Here is a 19,903-nt window from a genome sequence, read left to right as displayed (position 1 = left end):
ACGTCATATATGTTGGTTATGTTTTATAGAAACCCTAAATATGAAGTCATTCCTGCATTTAGTCTTTGATTTAAGTAAGATAATCAGCAAACCGAGCTCATTCAATTATTCACCAAACATTTATTGAGTTCCTCCTACAAATATTAAAGCTACATGATTCACATTTGCATTGGGTGTCACAGCAAATCTGATGCACAGGGCCGATCCCTTTTGACCTTAACAATGATTCTGTGAACTAGGCAAGCAGGTATTTCTAGTCCTCTTTCTCAAAGGAAGAAACTGTGTCAGAGAAAGCGACCTACCTTCTCAATATCCAAGTAGGTGGTAAGGGGGGCTGGGAGTCATACCCTCAGCACTGTGACTCCAAGTTTGGGTCAGATCTGCTGAAGCCACAGTTTTTGGCCATGACAGATCATGATTTAGGATAGAAGAGACTGAGGGACTCTCGTTCTTAACTCTGAGTTTCTGCCTGAAATTACTTCCTCTCCTTCTCAACTTCTTTTTCCTATTTTCAATTAAATGTCTTTAAAGTCCCCCCATTTCCACCTTGATTAAATTGATCCAAGTACTAATACCCCTTCCCTAACTTCCAACTCCTTGACTACTCTGTTACCAATTAACAACAAACCAACCAACAAAGGAAGAGAAGTGGAGAGAAGATAGGGGTCAGCCTGGGAAAGAGAGGATGGCATGTGGTTTAAACATATAGACATTGTTTTCTGTTCTTGTGTTTACTTATTCAAAAAACATTTATTGTGCACTACTGTATACTGAGTACTAAGTCAGCCTTGGAGGGAACAAATACAAAACACGGTTTCGACCTCCAGTTGTTCACGTGTGTCTCACAGTTCAGTAAAGGAGACAGTCAAGAAAATAGACAAACACAATCTAGTGTAAAAAGTGCTACCACAGAAGCATGGACAAAATGCCATGGGAACAATGATGATGAGGGAAAACTTGGGAAAGACTTTGTGGGGTGTGGCATTTGAGCTGGGCTGTGTAGGATGAGTGGGAGTTTGCTAGACAGAGAAAGAAGTAGGACAGGAAGTGGAGGCATTAGGGAAAAGAAAGGAGTGTGAGCAGAGCTTAGAAAGGAAGAGGCTTGGTCTATTCATGAAATGGATGACAGGGAATTGGGGAAATGTAACTTGGAATGAGACAATTTTTCTTCTTTATTTTAATTACATAAGTACTTTTACCAGCTTTAGTTGCATTTGGCTGCAGATAACAGAAAACCCAATGGACCACGACTTAGGCAGACAGAAGTTACTCATCTACACGAAAATAAATCCAGAGTTACAAAGTCCAGGAATCTTTCCATCTTTCCTCTGTGTTGTTTTAAGGCACTAAATTTGTGGTAATTTGTTACAGCAACAATAGAAAATTAATACAGTACCCAATGAGCAACTTGGTGGAGGTAACATTTTCTGCATTTTAGATTATTTGTTTGAGTTGGATTTGTCTCTAGCCAGATTGAGACGGTCCTATTGAGCTATGCTAAAAAAATTGAACTTAATCTTAAAAACACTGAGAAGGCACAAAAGGATTTTAAGCAAGGGAGTGATAGTGTCAGATTTGTGTTTCAGAAATAAGACTGTGGTGGCAATTAGAAGATTGTAGAGAAAAAAGAGATGAGGCAGAAAGATCTGTTGGAATGTTTTTACCAATTCAGGGAAGTGATAATGAAGGCTTGACCCAAGATGGTGGGAATAAGAAAACGGATCACACTCTATTTACGACCTAGAATCGACAGGACGTGGTGACAGGTTGGATGTGGAGTTAGGGAAAGATTGGCATCAAGAATGATTCCGAGCTTTCTATCTCGGACAACTGAGGTGAAGAGTAACGGAGGTCCAGGTTTTGGAGGAAAGAATTCAGCTGAGGAAATTTTGAGCTGGAAATGCTCATAGGACACCACGGTGGAGATATCTAGTAAGTAGTTGAACAAGTATTTGGAACTTTGGAGAAAAATGAAAGCTTAAAAAAAAAGATTTTATACTCAGTTTAATCATTAAAGTATTTGTTAAGTGATTTCAGTGGGTAAGACGTGGTGCTACGAGCATTTAGAGACTCAGATGAATAGAAACACATTCTTTGCCATAATACCAGAAGCTTATAATCATCATGCATCGTTAAAGCATTTAGCTTGTTACACTGTCATTGCTCCATTCACATGTCCACTTCCCCAAATATATTGAGATCCTATATAGGCCTATGGCCCAGAAGCTGTCATTATTCTCTTTTCATCCTTCACGATAAGGGTGTTCTCTTTTTATCCTTTGTGTGCAATAAAGGGCCTAGTGTGAGGTCATTGGCCATTAAACGCTTGTTGAATGGATGGTGGGTGAAAGGAAGAGGTGTAAGAGGGTCTCACAGAATGCTATAGAAGCACGGACTGTGAAAGAGCCCCCATCCCATACAGTATACAAAAATAAATTACCAATGAATTAAAGACGTAGATGTAGGCGCCAGCCCATGGCCGAGTGGTTAAGTATGCATGCTCCAATTCTGTGGCCCAGGGTTTAGCTGGTTCGGATCCTGGGTGTGGACATGGCACTGTTCATCAGGCCATGCTGAGGTGGTGTCCCACATAGCACAACCAGAAGGATCTACTACAATATACAACTAGGTACTGGGGGGCTTTGGGGAGAAGAAGGAAAAAGAAAAGATTGGCAAGAGGTGTTAGCTCAGGTCCCAATCTTAAAAAAAACAAAAAGTAAACAGACTTAGATATAAAAACAAACAAAAACAAAAAGCTCGAAAGAAAATCTAGGAGACTTTCCAAATAAGATTCTCCATCTCAATAAATTTAAAGATGTGGTGACTGCTACGAAAGAGGAGTCCACTGCTCTCTGAAGGATGGTCACAAAGGGGCCTGGTTTGGATTGGATGGTCTGCCTGCTGAGAAAGTGACATTTAAGACGAGATCTGAGTCTGAGAAGGAGTTAGCAAGGGTAAGAGCTGGGCAAAGTGCCAGGTCGCAGGCAGTGGAAAGGTCAGAATTCAGACTCAAGGGCAGAACAGAGTTTATTTCCTGAGAAAGAGAAAGGAAGCCCAAAGTGTGACCCAATCAGCGACCCGAGAGAGAGGAGACTGGCCAGGGGAGCAGGGCCAGGACAGGCAGAGCCTTGCAAAGTTTAAAAAAACACCAACGACTTTGTTTATTGCCTGACTGCCTTGGTACTCTGAGATGGGCCTGGGTTTGTTGAGGTCCTGATCTTGTTCTTTCCCCTTCTTTAGCCTATGTACCTACTTTTCCATCAGCTTATTGCCCAGATCAACACTTGCCAACACAGCCATGGGCAAACCTGGCAAATGGACTGTCTTGGTCAAACTGGAAACACAGGTTCGAGAGCATCTTGAGCCAACAGTAGTGAGGCCACTTGTAATGTCGTCAACTCCAGAGGCTAGCAAAGGCTCTCTGCCTGTCTCTTCCTTCCTCTCAGATCACACCTTTGAAATAGGCCCTGGCTGTTAAAACTTCATGAACTTGTCAATATATTTAATTAAGCCTCTCTAATCCTTAAAAGATAAAGCCCTTGACAAAACCTCCCTTGTCTTTGTGTATTTCCCTCTCTCTACTCTTCCCAGCCAAGGTTCCTCCTTGCATCATGCAGGCTTCCAGCAGGACATGAATAGTGTGCTCAAATTAGGATAATTCAAGGAAGGTTTAATAAAGGGCTATTTATAAAGGTGTGGGCAGGCTGTAGAGCAACACAATGGGTGGTTGAGAACCCCAGGACTAGCACAGCAGAGTTATTACCACTCTGAGGCCTGAGAGGAGGCAGGAGGGAAGAGTGGCCTCTGATTGAGTGAATGCAGCAGACTTCGTAAGGGAGGGAACTGGGGGAATATGTATCCCCACCCCACTTTCCTTCTTCCCTCCAATCTCCTCCCAAGGCTTACCAGTGGCCAAACTCTGTGGAGTCCTAGAAATCTGTTGATGTTGCTATTTATCTGGGAGAGAGAACAGAGTGGTAAAGGGTAGAACACAGATCTAGAGGGACAAAGAGGAGACATGTGGCACATTCTCTCACTCTTTGACTTCAACCTACATTTAAAACCTGACTTCTTTTCACCACACTCAGATGAAACTGCTCTTGCCAAGTTCACCATTTGCAAATTCCACTGAACACTTCTGGGGCCTCTCTGCTGCTTTCAACACAACAGGCCACTTCCTCCTTCTTGAACCTCTTCTCCTCTGTGTTAATACCTTCTGCTTCTTAAACGGCTCGTTCTCAGAACTCTTGGCTGATTCCAATTCCTTCTCTTCTGGTAAAGGTTGATGTCCCTCAGTGTTCCGTCCTCAGCTCTCCTCCCCCATGATTTTTACTACCACATATATCCTGATGGTTCTCAAAACCACTTGTCCAATCTGGTGTTCCCCTTGGCTCCAAACCCAATACATTCTTCATGTCAACTGAGTATCACCACTTGAATCTCTCACAGACCTTCAAATTCCACATTTCCCAAACTAAGCTCATTATCTACATTGACAATCAAGGCTACTCCTCCCATTGTGTTTCTGTATCATTTAGCTACACCACCATCAACTCTACCACCCAGGCTGGAAATCAGGCAGTTATTCTGTATTCTTACCTAACCCAACATTACACTAATCACTGACTCTGTCAGTTTTACCTGCTAAGTGGTTTTTAAATCTATCCTCTTCTCTCTATATCCCTGGCAATTGCCTTATTCCAGGTATTTGTCATCATTGCCTGGATGGTTGCAGTAGTACCTTAACTGGGCCTCCCGTCTCCAGTTTCTTCCTCTTCTATTTCATCTTCCTCACTGCTGCGAAACTGATCTTGTGACTCTTTCATCTAAAACTTTTAAATGGCTAACTAAATACCTACAAGTTGGGTAAAGTCCAACTTCCTTAATATGATATAGTAGAGATTAAAAATGTGTGTATGTGTGTTTTCTTTTATGCTGCTCTAGTAAAAGGGGTTCCTTTGTTCACCCTGGGAGTGTAAATTACCTTCTTGTCATAGAAAATAACCATCCTACTATCTCTTGCAAGAGAAATAATCAGAGCTTTTCTGTCACGAGAGTCTGAGATCCCTAGGAGCAATCAGGATCTTCATCATGAGAGTGGGTATAGAATTAAGACATTTGGTGTTTGATGGTTAAAAAAGGAAGAGAAAAATTGCCTTCCCACCCTGGGCATGTGACTAAGACTGAGCTAGACATGTCCCCTCACCTGAGACCTTGAATCTTGGAGTTTATATGGAAGAATGAGTGGTTAATATCAACAGTCAAGAAAAATATGCAAAAGAAGACGGTGAGGGGTACTTGCCTGAGAGGATATTGGAGGGTATGATAAGCAAATAATGTTAGGACTAGGCTAGAAATAGACGAAAACAAACAAACAAACAAAATCAGTGGAAAAGAATTGAGAATCCAGAAACGGATCTCAGTGTATGTGAAAATTTAACATATGACAATGAGAGTATTCCAAATCAGTGGGGAAAGACTGCTCATTAAAAAAAAAATTGGGCACCTGTCTTAAATGAGATACAAACACTAATTCATGATAGATTAAAGACTTAAATGTAAAAAAGAAAACGAAATAATATAAATCTTGTGAGAAAATCTAGGAGGACATCGACAAGATGGTTGAGTAGGAGGTCCCCTACTCGTCCTCCCTCAGCAACAATAATTTGGCAGCCATTCACAGACCAAAGTCCCTTTTTGGGAGTGTTGTGGGATCCAGAGAAGAGATTGTGAAATCTTGGTGGAGCCCAAGACTGAGGACAGCCATTTTGAGAAGAGAGACACATGTCCAAGTGGCAGACTCACCGACTGTGGTCTTGGCTACAGATCTAAAAACAGCCCCTGTGGACTTGCCTACTCATTTGGCCTTGGCTCTGCCACCAGCACCATGTGCCAAAGGACCTAGCAGGAAATATGCCCATCTGTGCCCCCTGAGGCAGGCCTGCCAACCTCAGTCTGACTGCAGATCCTGAATTGGCCCAGTAACTGGGCTCCAGCCCCTCTCAGCCATGGGCCAGGAATACTCCTGCTCACCCAGGGACCCAAAAGGAGACGTGCTCATCTGTGCCCCTGGAGGTAGGCCTGCTGATCTCAGTCCAATCATGATCCTGAAGGGTCCTTATGACTTGGTTCCAGCCCTTTTCAGCTGCAGTCCAGAAGTAGTCCTGCCCACACAGGGACCTGACAGGAGATACACTGCTCCATGTCCCCAAGGTAAGCCCACCAACCTTGGTCCAACTGCAGATTCTAAAGCAGCCCTGTCACTTGGTTCCAGCTCCTCTCAGCCGGGGTTCAGGGCCAATCCTGTCTGCCCAAGGACTTTACACCTCAAGGAACCAGAAAAAGAAGAACAAACTAAGCCCAAAGTTAGCAGAAAGAAGGAAATAATAAAGAATAGAGCAGAAATGAATGAAATAGAGACTAGAAAGACGATAGACAAGATCAACAAAACTAAGAACTGGTTTTTTGAAAAGATAAACAAAACTGACAAAACTGTAGCTAGAATGACCAAGAAAAGAAAAACAGAGAGGACTCAGATAAATAGAATTATAAATGAAGGAGGAGACATTACAACTGATACCATAGAAATACAAAGGATCATAAGAGACTACTATGAACAATTATATGCCAACAAATTGGAAAACCTAGAAGAAACAGATAAATTCCTAGAAACATACAACTTACCAAGACTGAATCCTGAAGAAATAGATAATTTGAAATGACCAATAACAAGTAAGGGGATTGAATCAGTAATCAAAAACCTCCCAACAAAGAAAAGCCCAGGACCAGATGGCTTTACTGGTGAATACTACCAAACATTTAAACAAGAATTAATACAAATCCCTCTCAAACTCTTTCCAAAAGTGGAAGAGGAGAGAACACTTCCAAACTCATTTTATGAGGCCAGCATTACCTCCATATTGAAGCCACGTAAGAAAAAAATTACAGATCAATATCCCTGATAACATAGACGCAAAAATTCTCAAAATCCTAGCAAACAGCATTCGATAGCACATTAAAAGGATCATACACCGTGATCAAGAGGGATTTATCTTTGGGATGCAAATCAATAAACATGATACACCATATTAACAGAAGGAAGGATTAAAATCATCATTTTAAGTGTTCTCACCACACACACAAACAAATGGTAAGTAACTATGTGAGGGCATGGATGTGTTAATTAACTTGATTGTGGTAACCATTTCACAGTGTGTGCATATATTAAATCATCACCTGGTACACCTTAAAAAATCACACTGTACTATCTAAATATATATAATTTTCATTTATTAGTCATATCTCAATAAAGCTGGCAAAAAAGAAAGAAAATTTAGGAGGCTACATGTAAATGACAAAGGAGATCTTTTTTAAATTGAGGTATAGTTGATATATAATATTCTGTTAGTTTCAGGTGTACAACATAATGATTCTATATTTGTATATATTTAGAAAATAATCACCACAATGAATCTATTTAACATCCATCACCATACTTAGTTACAAAATTTATTTTTCTTGTGATGAGAACTTTTAAGACCTACTCTCTTAGCAACTTTCAAATATGCAACACAGTGTTATTGACTATAGTACCCATGCAGTCCATTACACCCCTATGACTTATTTATTGAGATCTTCTTAAAATAAACTAGAAATCAGAAGCTATAAAAGAAAAGATAGAGACATATTTGATTGCATAAAAACTAAAAATTTTAGGGGCTGGCCCCATGGCATAGAGTTTAAGCTTGGCCCACTCTTCTTTGGCAGCCTAGGTTCCCAGGTTTGGACCCCAGGCACAGACATACACCACTCATCAGCCATGCTGTGGCAGCAACCCACATATGAAACAGAGGGAGACTGGCACAGATGCTAGCTCAGGGCTAATCTTCCTCAGCAAAAAAACCCCTCAAAAAACAAAAAACCCCACTAAGCTAAAAATTTTATATGATAAAATATATAATTAATATAGTGAAGGAAAAAGTCAAATGTTAAATGATAGACTTGGATATACCATTAATACTGTTAATACTCAAAACACTCATAAACTGATCAAAAAGAGTAAACAACTCAATCAAAAACAGTGAACAAAAAATATGAAAAGACAATTCACAGAAAAACAAATTGGTATGCCTAAAAAACATAAAAAGTTGCTAAAATACACGAATAGTCCAGGAAGTGCAAATTAAAGTAATGGTATGTCATTTTTCACCCAACCAGCTGGCAAATATTAAAAAAGATCTTGACATCTATGGCTGGTGGGAATGGGTGGGGGAAGGGAGGGCTAACCTCATATACCACAGATGGAAATGTGAAGTGTTACTTTTGGAGAGCAACCTGGCAACATTTTAAAATATTAAAAGTATGTTTTTTGCCACAATAATTCCACTCCTGGAAATATAGCCCAAAGAAATAGAAGCAGCAGCAGTTAAGAGTATATATCCAAAGATGTTTATTACAACAATGCTTATAATACTCATCAACAAGGAGATGAATGAGTAAGATATGGTATACTTACAGGATGGAATATTATGCACTCAGTAAAAAGAATGATTTAGAGCTATATCAAAATCTAGGGATTTCTACAAGGTTTTGTTGAGAAAAGAAAGATAGAAAACTTCTAAAATGTGATCACATTTTTGTAAAAAGATCAATGATTTTATATACACACACACATATATATATGACTGATTCATGTATATATATGTATATATATGTATATGTATGAATGATTGATTACTTAGGCTTGGCAAAAAACATGGAAAAATAAATACCAAAGTATTAACAAGGTTAACTGCAGGGGGTGTGCTGATTGATATGAGTTGAAAGGGGAGAAGAGAAGAAAGGGAGCCGAGTGAAAAAAGGAGAGAGGGTTCACTAAAAAATGCCAATGCTTTTGCATAAAAGGAAAAATTTTGAAGAATTTAAAAAATTCACTGTTTTTGCAAAGCATCTTCTGTACTCCCAGTTTGCTAATTCCTCCCTCTTTTGCGTTGTTTCTATAGTGTGTACATATTTCTAAACTTACGACACACTAAAAATTTGTAATTAAAAAATGCCCACAGCTGTGTCCTCCCTTAGATTGTGAGGAAGTTGACGACAGGAACTGTGTCTTATTTACCTTTCCATCTCATCATCTAGTTGGGCGTTGTATTCATGTCCCAGGGCTGCCACAACAAAGCGTCACAAACCGGGTAGCTTAAAACAATTGAAATTTATTGTCCCGCAGTTCTAGAGGCTAGAAGTCCAAAATCAAGCTGTCTTCAGGGTCATGCTCTCTGAGGTTTCTGGGGGAGAATCCTTCTTTACCCCTTCCAGCTTCCGGTGGTTGCCCACAGTCCTTGGCATCCTTGGCTCACAGCTGCCTCCCTCCAGTCTCTGCCTCTGTGTTCACGTGGTGTTCTCCCTGTGCGTCTCTATCTCTGTATCCGAACTTCCCTCTTCTCATAAGGACACCAGTCACTGGCTTTAGGGCCCACTCGAATCCAGTATGACCTCATCTTAACTTCATTACATCTGCAAACACTCTATTTCCAAGTAAGGGCACACTCACTGGTTTGAGGGTTAGGACTTCAACATATTTTTGGGGAGACAGAATTCAACGTGTAATAGGCATGTAGTAGATACTCAATAAAATAATTTTTTAATTTAATTGAAGTCATAGAATCTTCATATTAAAAGAAAAACTCATGGAACAAGCAATAAAGTTTTGGTTATCTAAAGGAAAGTGTAATGAAAGCAAAATGTACACTGATTGGTAGCCGACAATTCATGTCAATGGAGGGGAGTGAAGTAATAATAGTAAAATAAGTAAATATGAGAGAAGTAAGGATGGGGATGGATATTGTAAGAGATATAATAAAGGATCTCTTTCTTTTGTATGTTTCCTTATCCAGGTCACAGAAACCCCAATATGATAAAATTTCTATTTTACACAGTGTGCATCTTAATCACATTTAGAACTAAATGACTCAACACAGGTTGAAAGGATTATTCAAGACCACAACACACATTCTCAAGTCGAGGAAGGGGCACTACCTCCAGGAGAACCAGCAGAATGGAGAAGTGTCTTTGGTTCAAAAAAGAATATTCTATCTACTATTGTTTTCGTTAACCAAGCTACAGGAAGCAAAACCGACTAAATCTTGGCTTGTAGAGATGTAAAGAATTCAGTGTGAGAAAACTTTGAAGTGGGCCTGAGCTACAAAAACAACTGAGCTACACTACGCAAGAAGAAGAGAGAAGAAACATAATTCAGAATCGTAAACTGTAAAACACTTCAGTATTTTTATGGAGACAATGAAAGTCTGGGTCTTTGATTTTGGGGGAACAGTGTTTTGACCAACTCTGCCTACGAGGTCCTCATCTGACTATAAGCCACGGAAGGATTTTCTTGGCCCTGTCTCTGGCCTGAAGACCAGTTGGATCCTGCTGACCTCAGCCATTCACACTCTAATAACTCCACTTGCAGGTCCCAAGTTTGGAAGATTGATATATAAACCCAAACCAAGTGAATCGCCTTGATTCAAGATCTCGGAGCTTTGAAGCAGGGCTCCCCTCCTATCCCTGAGCCTTGGGCTGGATTGAAATGAATTGTAGGACAAAGTTGACGCTATATATCTTGTCTTCCTAATTAATTCAATTAATAAGTGATGAAACTATAGTAGAAATTGAATAGTTGCAAGTTCCTAGGTGTAGCTCACATAACTGTAAGCTTTACAGTTACACTGGCCCTTAAGCCAGAAAACCTACCTATAGATAGAGAATTGTCTTGTTCTGCGCCAGCTCCCTCGAATTCTTAATGGCTTGGTTTGTGGGAAGTTATTTAAGCTGTGAGACTATCTCAGCCTTCATATGTAATTTAGCTGTAGAACATATAGCAAATGAGATTCTCGCCTCAGATAACTGGGCCAAGGTCCAGAGACTAGCTCCCAGGCAGAGAGATGGCTGACGTCCAGGTGCTCTTTGTCTCCAGCAGTGGACTCAGAGCATTCCAGTTCCTGCCCCGTCTTGGGCAGCTGCTGTAGGGTCAGAGCTATGGAACTCCAGGCATCCCATCTCTTTGTGGAGACCAGCTCTAACATCTGGTTCAACTCTTACTAAGAGAATAGGCAGTAACTTATGCTATTCTAAAAAATGTTCTGCAAATGGAATAAGTGCTATAAAAAAAGACTTGCAATGAGAAAGAATAGGATGTGGAATAGTTTTCCCTACTTTTATCAGACAGCAAAATCTTTCCCAGAAGCCCCAGCAGTGTTCCTTCTATATCTCATCAACCAGAACTTGGTCTCAGGTACACCCCTAGACCCATTACTGACAAAGGTTAGACCCCACCTTTGTGTGACTGGTTTTAGAACAACGAGATTTACTCCCTGGGCCTGAGGATGGGGTCCACTTTCCCTCACCACATTGCTGCACCCCCAGTTCTTGAGCAACAGCAGGACTCTGTGGGATAGGAGGATTTTGGTTAACTAACAGTGGAGATCACAATAAATTGGAAAAAAATAGAAAATTGGGCACCAATTAAGCCAGGTAGCTACATATCACTCCTCATGTAACAGAATAAATATGAATTTGTCCCTATCTTGCCAAAGTAGATAGCAACCTTGAATGAGGAGCAAAAACTCTTCTCTGGGTCCATGTAGGTTGCAAGTAGCCCAATGATAGACCCCATCAACCCTGAGACCATCAGACCACAGTAGTATAAAGTTGGTTCCTGGAGCCAGCTGAAGGTCTGAAACAAACCATTTACTAGTTTTTCTCAGCATTTGCCTGGCTTGGTAAATTGTAAAAGAACACAAAAGAGAGAAAAAGATCTTTAAAAATGAAGGAAACATTACGCTAACATGAAAATCAAAAAAGAAGCAAACCTAAATGTTAAACCAGACTTTGAAACTACCTCCATTGTCATCCTTAATGATTCTGAAGGACCAAACACCACCAGTCATGAGTGACGGAAATAATATAAGACAAAAGACGCTGCCACAGGGACTAAACTGTTAGGCTCTGTTCAGTGCAGGGGATTAATTCTATTATTGAACATAAAGAAGATATATGTGTGTGGTGTGTAGAGTTCTATTAATAGAAAATCCATTTCTCCTGCCTCCACCAAAATAAAGACAAATATTTACTAAACATTGCTTTGAAGAGGTGCCCAATTATGACCCAGCCTAAAGCACCCGGTCTAGCTCTGTCAGTGAGGCAGCGGGGTGTAAAAGACAGTGGCTGTGGCCTTCAGAAAGCTGCTCTTGAAAACAGACTGCAGCTCTTCCCCTTCCGTGAGCTCGAGCAGGTCCTGCCTCTTGTTGATTCTCAAGTCCTCAGTTGTAAAACGGGAACAAGCTGTCATAGTGTCACTGTTCCTGTAAGTGCCTGATTCATAGTACATGCTCATGACGTGATAATTATCTTTAAGTTTGTTAGGAGCAGTGGTTTTCAAGACGTGTTCCCGGACCAGCCCCACAGCATACTTCAGGATGTGTCAGAAATGCAAATTCTGGGGTTCCACCTAACAACTACTGAATCAGACACTCTGGGGTGGGCCCAGGGATCAGTGTTTTCACAGGCCCTCCTGGGATTCTGGTGGGCATTCACGCTGGAGAACCACAGGTGAAGAGCAAGGGCAGTGAGCCAGACTGTCTGTGTTGGAACCAGCTCAACTCTGTCCCGTGGGATCTTGAGCAAGTAACTCAACTTCCCCGTGTCTCAGTTTCCTCATCTGCAAAGTGAAGGTAATGGTTATACCTGTCGCATAGAACTGCTGTGAGGATTGAAGGAGTTAATCATAGGAAGTGCTTAAAATGGGACCCAGCCCACAGTAAGTGTTTCATAGATGACAGCTGGTCTAATTAATTATTTAATTAACTATTAATTACTATTGTAGTTCTTGTTCTGCTGTGAACATTTCCAGGTCAAGGGTCATTTGGGGTGAGGTGGCCGGCACACTGTGATGAGATTTTGGCATCTCTAAACCTTCCCCCTATTCTGTGGCTTCTGCTTCACTCCCACGCAAAGTGATTTGAGGAAACTTGGGAATGGTAGGAATATACAAAAATATATGTCTTTGCTGAGAAATTTCTAAGTCTCGTCATGTTGAGACATTCAGAGAGCTGATTAATTCATGTTTGAACTGTTCATTGCTGTGAATCACGGACTTTCAACCAAGTTGAACTGGTTCTCATGAGTTTAATTGTATTTTGTAATTGCTAATAGTTCTTTTTTAGTTTAAGAAGTAATTCATAAAAAGGACAAATACTGTGTGATTCACTTCTATGAGGTCCCTAGAGTAGTCAAATTGATAGAGACAGAAATGAGAATGGTGGTTGCCAGGGGCTGGGGGGAGGGGGACGGGTGTGAGGGAAGGGGGATGGGAGTTAGTGTTCAATGGGTACAGAGTTCCAGTTGGGGAAGATGGAAAAAGTTCCGGAGATGGACAGTGGCAGTGGTTGCACAACAATGTGAATGTCCTTAATGCTACTGAACTTACATTTAAAAATGGTTAAAATGGTAAATTTTATGTCATGTGTATTTTACCACAATAAAAACTTTTTTTTTTTTAAAGATTTTATTTTTCCCTTTTTCTCCCCACAGCACCCCCGTACATAGTTGTGTATTCTTCGTTGTGGGTTCTTCTAGTCGTGGCATGTGGGACACTGCCTCAGCGTGGTCTGACGAGCAGTGCCATGTCCGCGCCCAGGATTCGAACTAATGAAACACTGGGCCGCCTGCAGCGGAGCGCGCGAACTTAACCACTCGGCCACGGGGCCAGCCCCCAATAAAAACATTTTTTTAAAGAATTGACAGAGAAAGTAATACATACATTTTGGGGGGAATATGAAGAAAAAAACATTTTTAAAAAGAATCTCATGATTCCGTGCTGCAGGCAATACTCTATTCTTTCACCTGGTTACATACATGCTGGTTTTGTAATCAACTCCATCAAGCTGTTTATTTATGCAATGTTATGTCTTTGTGTTATATTTCACAATAAAAAGCTGGGGCAAAGTATGGGAATAATAAATACTTAAAAATAATCACCCATGGGCCTACAAATCTATCCAGAGACAATCACTGTCAATGATTTTGTGTATTTTCTTTCTTTTGTCCTCTGCATTTGGCCATATATTTGTTATTCATGCATTCATTCAACCAGTATTTGCAGAGCATTATTTTAAGTGCTGGGATGTATTAGTTATCTATCTTTGAGTAAGACATCACCCCCAAACATAGCAGCTAAAATTAACAAACATGTATTATCTCACAATTTCTGAGTCAGGAATCTGGGTACGGCAAGCTTGGGTGGCTCTGATTTAAGGTCTCTCAGGAGGTTGTGTTCACAATGGGCCATAGTTTCATCTGAAGACAATTAGAAAAGTATCCACTTCTCAGCTACTCACATGCGCCTGTATTCCTCACAGGTGTTGGACTGAGGGCCTCAGTTCCTTGCTAGCTCTTGGCTGGAGGCCTTCTTCGCTTCCTTGCTTCTTGGATGTCTCCACTGAGTTGCCTCACAGCATGGCTGATGGCTTCCCCCAGAGCAAGTGGTCCAAGAGAAACAGAATATCTAAGAGAGAAGTCACAACCATTTTACAACCCAATGTCAAAGTGACACTGCTGCTGTATTCTCTCTGTTAGAAGCAGGTCAATAAATCCAGGCCACACTCAAGGGATGGGATTATACAAGGGCAGAATACCAAGATGTGGAGATCACTGGGGGCCATCCTAGAGTCTGCCTCCTGCGTGGGGACACAGTAGTGGGCAAAATAACCCTTAACTCATGAAGCCTACATTCTTGTGTGGAAAGTCAAGTATTTAGTATGTTAGAAGATGATAAGTACAATGGAAAAAGATAAATCTTAGTTGGAATTTTCTATAGCTTTATTGTAGATTCTTGGAGTAGAATTACTGAGTCAAAACATCTGATTTGGAAAAAAAAAAAGATATGTTGGGGCCGGCCTTGTGCAGCAGTTAAATTTGCATATTCTCCTTTGGTGGCCGAGGGTTTGCTGGTTCAGATCCCAGGTACAGACCTACACATCACTTATCAAGCCATGCTGTGGCAGGCATCCCACATATAAAACAGAGTAAGATGGGCACAGATGGTAGCTCAGGGCCAGCCTTCCTCGGCAAAAAGAGGAGGATTGGTGGCAGATGTTAGCTCAGGGTTAATCTTCCTCAAAAAAAAAAAAAAAGATATGACTTGTATCAGAGCTCTTAGTTGCAACCAAAAAAACCAACTGATTCATTTATGCAGAATTAAATAATTTTACTTTATTATTGAAATGACCAACGAGAAATGACCAGTATGAAAAACCAATGAGTAGTGCACAGAATCTCTGGTAGGACAAGAGAACCAGGTCTGGAGTTCCCAGCCGGGAACAATGCCTCAAATCGCACTGCAGAGCTGATCATATAAATTCAACATGACCATCACTGTGGGGTAGTTTGTAGCACAGATATCACAGAGCTGCAACAGTGGACACAGGCCCCGGAACCAACTCCTCTGCCACCTCTGTTGCAGCCATCTTTGCCAGTAGCTGTTCCATAAAGTCCCTACTTTTATACATTAGTGGCACTGGTTCCAGATCTGGGCCGGCGTATCTGATAGGGGAAGCCTAGATCATGTGCCACAAGGGAGACAAGGAAAGGAAATATTTGGCAAGTCTAATTTCTGTGGTGGAAAAGGGATTCTATTTCACAAGGAAAAGGGATCAGATGCCACCTGGTCAACATCCACCGAAACTATTTTTAAGATTCTTGATCCATATTGCCAAGATGCTTTCATGAAATGTACCAATTTTTATGCCCATCAGTAGTGTATTTGAATGTCCATTTCATTGCATCCTCACTGGCGATGATAGTTTACGGCTTTTTATTTACACTTGCCTTCTGGGTGATCTTGTGTAGTCTCAAGGCTTTAAAAACAACTGACAACCCCCAGTTTTTTTATGTCCACCCTGATCTCTCCCCTGAACTTCAGCCTTATAGATCCAACTACCTTCTCCACCTCTCCACTTGGATGTCGGATAAGTATTTTAAGTTAACGTGTCCAAATACCAAACAGACATTCTGAAGTCACCCTCTCCCCCTCTACTACAAACCTACACCTTCTGCCCCCATCAATAACCAGAAACTCCATTTTCCTAGTTGTTCAAGCTAAAGTCCTTGGCGTCATTCTCAACTCCTGCCTTTTGTCTCCCACCCGGGATTCAATCTATCAGTGAATCCAGCTGGCTCTGTCTTTCTTCAAAGGGATCAGAGTCCAATCCCTCTTCCCCGCCACCTTTTCCCCACCACTACTGTTACCTGGTCAGAGCCACTGTCGTCTCTTACCTGGGTTGTTGTGATAATCTCCTACCTGGTCTCCTGGTTTCTGCCCTTGTAAACCTAAAATCTCTTCTCAACCCAGCAATAAGAGTGATGCTGTTAAAATGTAAATCAGGGGGCTGGCCCCGTGGCCAAGTGGTTAGGTTCGTGTGCTCCGCTGCAGGTGGCCCAGTGTTTCATTGGTTCGAATCCTGGGCTTGGACATGGCACCGCTCATCAAACCACCCTGAGGCAGCGTCCCACATGCCGCAACTAGAAGGACCCACAACGAAGAATATACAACCATGTACTGGGGGGCTTTGGGGAGAAAAGGAGAAAAAAATGTAAATCAGTTGTTATGGGCTGAATCGTGTCCCCTCCAAATTCACACTTTGAGGCCCTAACCCCTAGTACCTCAGAATGTGACTGTATTTGGAGACAGGGCCTTTAAAGAGGTGATTAAATTAAAAAGAGGCATTAGGGTGAGCCCTAGTCCAACGTGATTGGTGTCCTTATAAGAAGAGGAAACTCAGACACACAGATTGGCACCAGGGATGCACACACAGGAGAAAGATCATGTGAGGACGCAGCAAGAAGGCAGCCATCTGCAAGGCCTCAGAAGAAACCGAGCTGCCCACACCTTGATCTTGGACTTCCAGCCTCCAGAATTGTGAGAATGTAAATTTCTGTTTAAGCCACTCAGTCTGTGGTATTTTGTTATAGCAGCCCTAGCAAACTGATACATCAGATTACACCATCCTCTCCCCAAACCCTCCCGGGGCTTCCCACTTTTTTGTGAGTTAAAGCTGAAGTTCTTACAGTGACCTACAGAGTCGTATATCATCTGGCCTCTACCCTCTTTCTCTAGCCCGACTCCTTTCACTCTCTCCTTGGTCATTCTGTTCTAGCCACTCAGCCTCCTTGGTTCCTTGAACACAACAGCCACATTTTTGCCTCAGGGCCTTTTCACTTTCTGGCATCCCCACTGAGAAGCCCTTTCCCCTGCATTGCTCATCCCCTCATCTCTTTCAGTGACTTACTCACCCCTGACCACCCTAAAAGAGAACTGCCCTCTCCCCCTCCCTAAGGCCCTCCCCTCCCTGGTTTTACTTTTCTTGTTTCTCACCATCTAACATACTATAGATTTTACATATTTATTTTTTTATTGTCTGCCTCCCATGCTACCATGAAATCTCCAAGAGGATGGAATTTGTGTCTGCTTTGTTCACTGCTGAAGCTCCAAGATCTGAATATTGTCTTAAAAATAGTACGTGCTCAATATTTATTTGTTGAATGAATGAATGAATAAATGATTTGACAGGCAAAGACTCTTTTTTAAAAATTTAAATTGATTTAGTTATCAATGATGCTGAATATCTTTTCCAAAAGTTTTTTAGTCATTTACATTTACTCTTCTATGTTTTGTCCATTCATGTTCTTTAGCCATTTAAAAGAATTAGGGTCCAAGACAATGTTTTCTACATGTTGCTACACTGCCTCTCCTCCATACATTCCTGGTGTGAGTTATATATTAAAGAGATTAAACTCTTTGTCATATTTTGTAACATATATATTTTTAGTTTGTGGTTAGCCTTTTAAAGATTTTTCAAAAGAAAATAATTTAAATTTTTTAGATAGATAAATCATTGTGAGTTCTCCCTCTGATGCAAAGCTAATGTTAAAGCGGCAGCTTTTTATAATCCTGTCAGTTGACCAGGAAATCTCCCCTTATTTTCTTTCCAGAGACCCCTCTGATGCTCATTCATCTGAAACTCACTCACCTGGGGCAGGTGACAAAAAGCTGCTTTCCTACAAGGAGTGACTTTAAGGAGTTTTTACAGCAATAACCACACATAGATTTTGCCCTCATGAAGTTGTCAGCAAACAGTCATATGAATTTAGGACTTTTTTTAATGGTGCCATCCAGGGTCCAGTCTTACCGGATAGGTCTCAGGCTACTTGGCTGATGGTCTATTTCAGCACCAGTGCACAGAGATACTTCATTTTCTAAGTTTCCTCCTATCTATCTTCACACACCAGTCACTGCAGTAAGCAGCCTTCCCTACTCCAAGCCCAAAGGGCTTTGTGGCCTCTAGCAAAAAGACGAGGAAACTAAGCCACAGAAATGCTTAAATAATGGGCTAAATTTTACACCCCAAATAAGAGGATGATATTCAAAACATTTAATGACCAGCATAATGTTGGTAGCAAACGCCCAGAAACTGACCAATCGGAACGGCCACCAACATAAGTTCTAACCTATCAGAACCGAGGCCACTGTAAACCACCAGGATGGCTCCATCACCGAGGACACGCTCTTTTGTGGTAGGGCCACAACTTGGACTCCAGAGCCCCTACTCTGGAATATACTCCACTAAACTGTCTCATCACCAGACTTCATAGCAATGAAGTCTGATAGTGAACGTCAAGCCCTCCTTTCTGTTCAGTAATCAACTCCTATTCCTCCCAAGCCTTCAGCGAAGAGATCTATATCCAACTCTTGGTGTAGTGGTGTCATGAAGGGAGAAGGCAGAGTGAAGCTGTGTGTACACTGGGAAAGAGGTAGTGTTGGGGATATTTGGGGTGAACCACTCCCTGGAGAAAAAGTTATGAGAAGCCAGGAGCAATCCACAGAACATCCTGGAGCAGCTGTCTATAGTGAGGGTGACAGCATTCTCCATTCCCCAAGGTCTTGAGAAATCTTTGGAAGGGAAATAGATTTGCTGTAAATATAGAAGATGCAATTTTAAGATATTATGTTATTAAAGGAATAGGTGAGTGAAAATGTTGGCATGGATACATTGAAAACCCAGGGGAAGGTTGAGGAACACCATCTTTGGAATCAAACATTGCTCTAGGTGTGGTTCTGCCATTTACAGCTTAAGTGACCTAAATCAAACCGCCTTTCCTAAATCTCCTTAATCTGTAAAATAGTTGTAATAATAGTGCCCACCCCATAGGGTAGGGGTTACCTGAGGATTAAGAGGACACGGGTATCCAGTTGGTGAGCACAGTGAATGGAATGTTCACTCAATGCCAGGCATCATTGCAGAGAGCAGAGGCATCATCACCTTCGTAGTCAGTTTCACCATCATCATGGTCTCTGAGGTATTTTGAGTTCTTAAACATACACACAACACCACAAAGAAAAATCCAGGGTAGAGATGCTCGCATATTTCTTCCAGATCTCCTGATGACAGATGAAGAGAAAGTGCTGCTGCAAATCAGGAATGAGAGAGGCCAAATTCAAGAGCTCTAGAGAAAGCTCTGAGCTCAGGAGAGTCCTAAGGAATTAAAGCAGGGAAATTACAAAAAGGAGAGAGGCTTAATTTGGCTTCAGGGAAGAAGAGAAGCCCTGGGGGAAGGGGTTTGATTGGCTGCAGATCTGATAAGAGAACTGGGGAGGTGTTAATGGCGGTTGTAAAAGACCAAGGCAGGTGATGAGAAGCACTTTTTTCAGACTAAGGGGGCATCTCAATCTATCGAACTTTATCTCTTGCCTTTTCTTTGCCTCTCTGGGAAGTTTAAGGTGGTCAGAGGGTGCTGCCAGCTGATTTCATCTTTTTATGCAGTGTCTTGATTCAAATGTTTTCAAGGTGAT

Source organism: Equus quagga, chromosome 3 (genome assembly GCF_021613505.1).
Source record: "Equus quagga isolate Etosha38 chromosome 3, UCLA_HA_Equagga_1.0, whole genome shotgun sequence".
Taxonomy (NCBI): domain Eukaryota; kingdom Metazoa; phylum Chordata; class Mammalia; order Perissodactyla; family Equidae; genus Equus; species Equus quagga.
Note: the sequence above shows the minus strand (reverse complement) of the source record.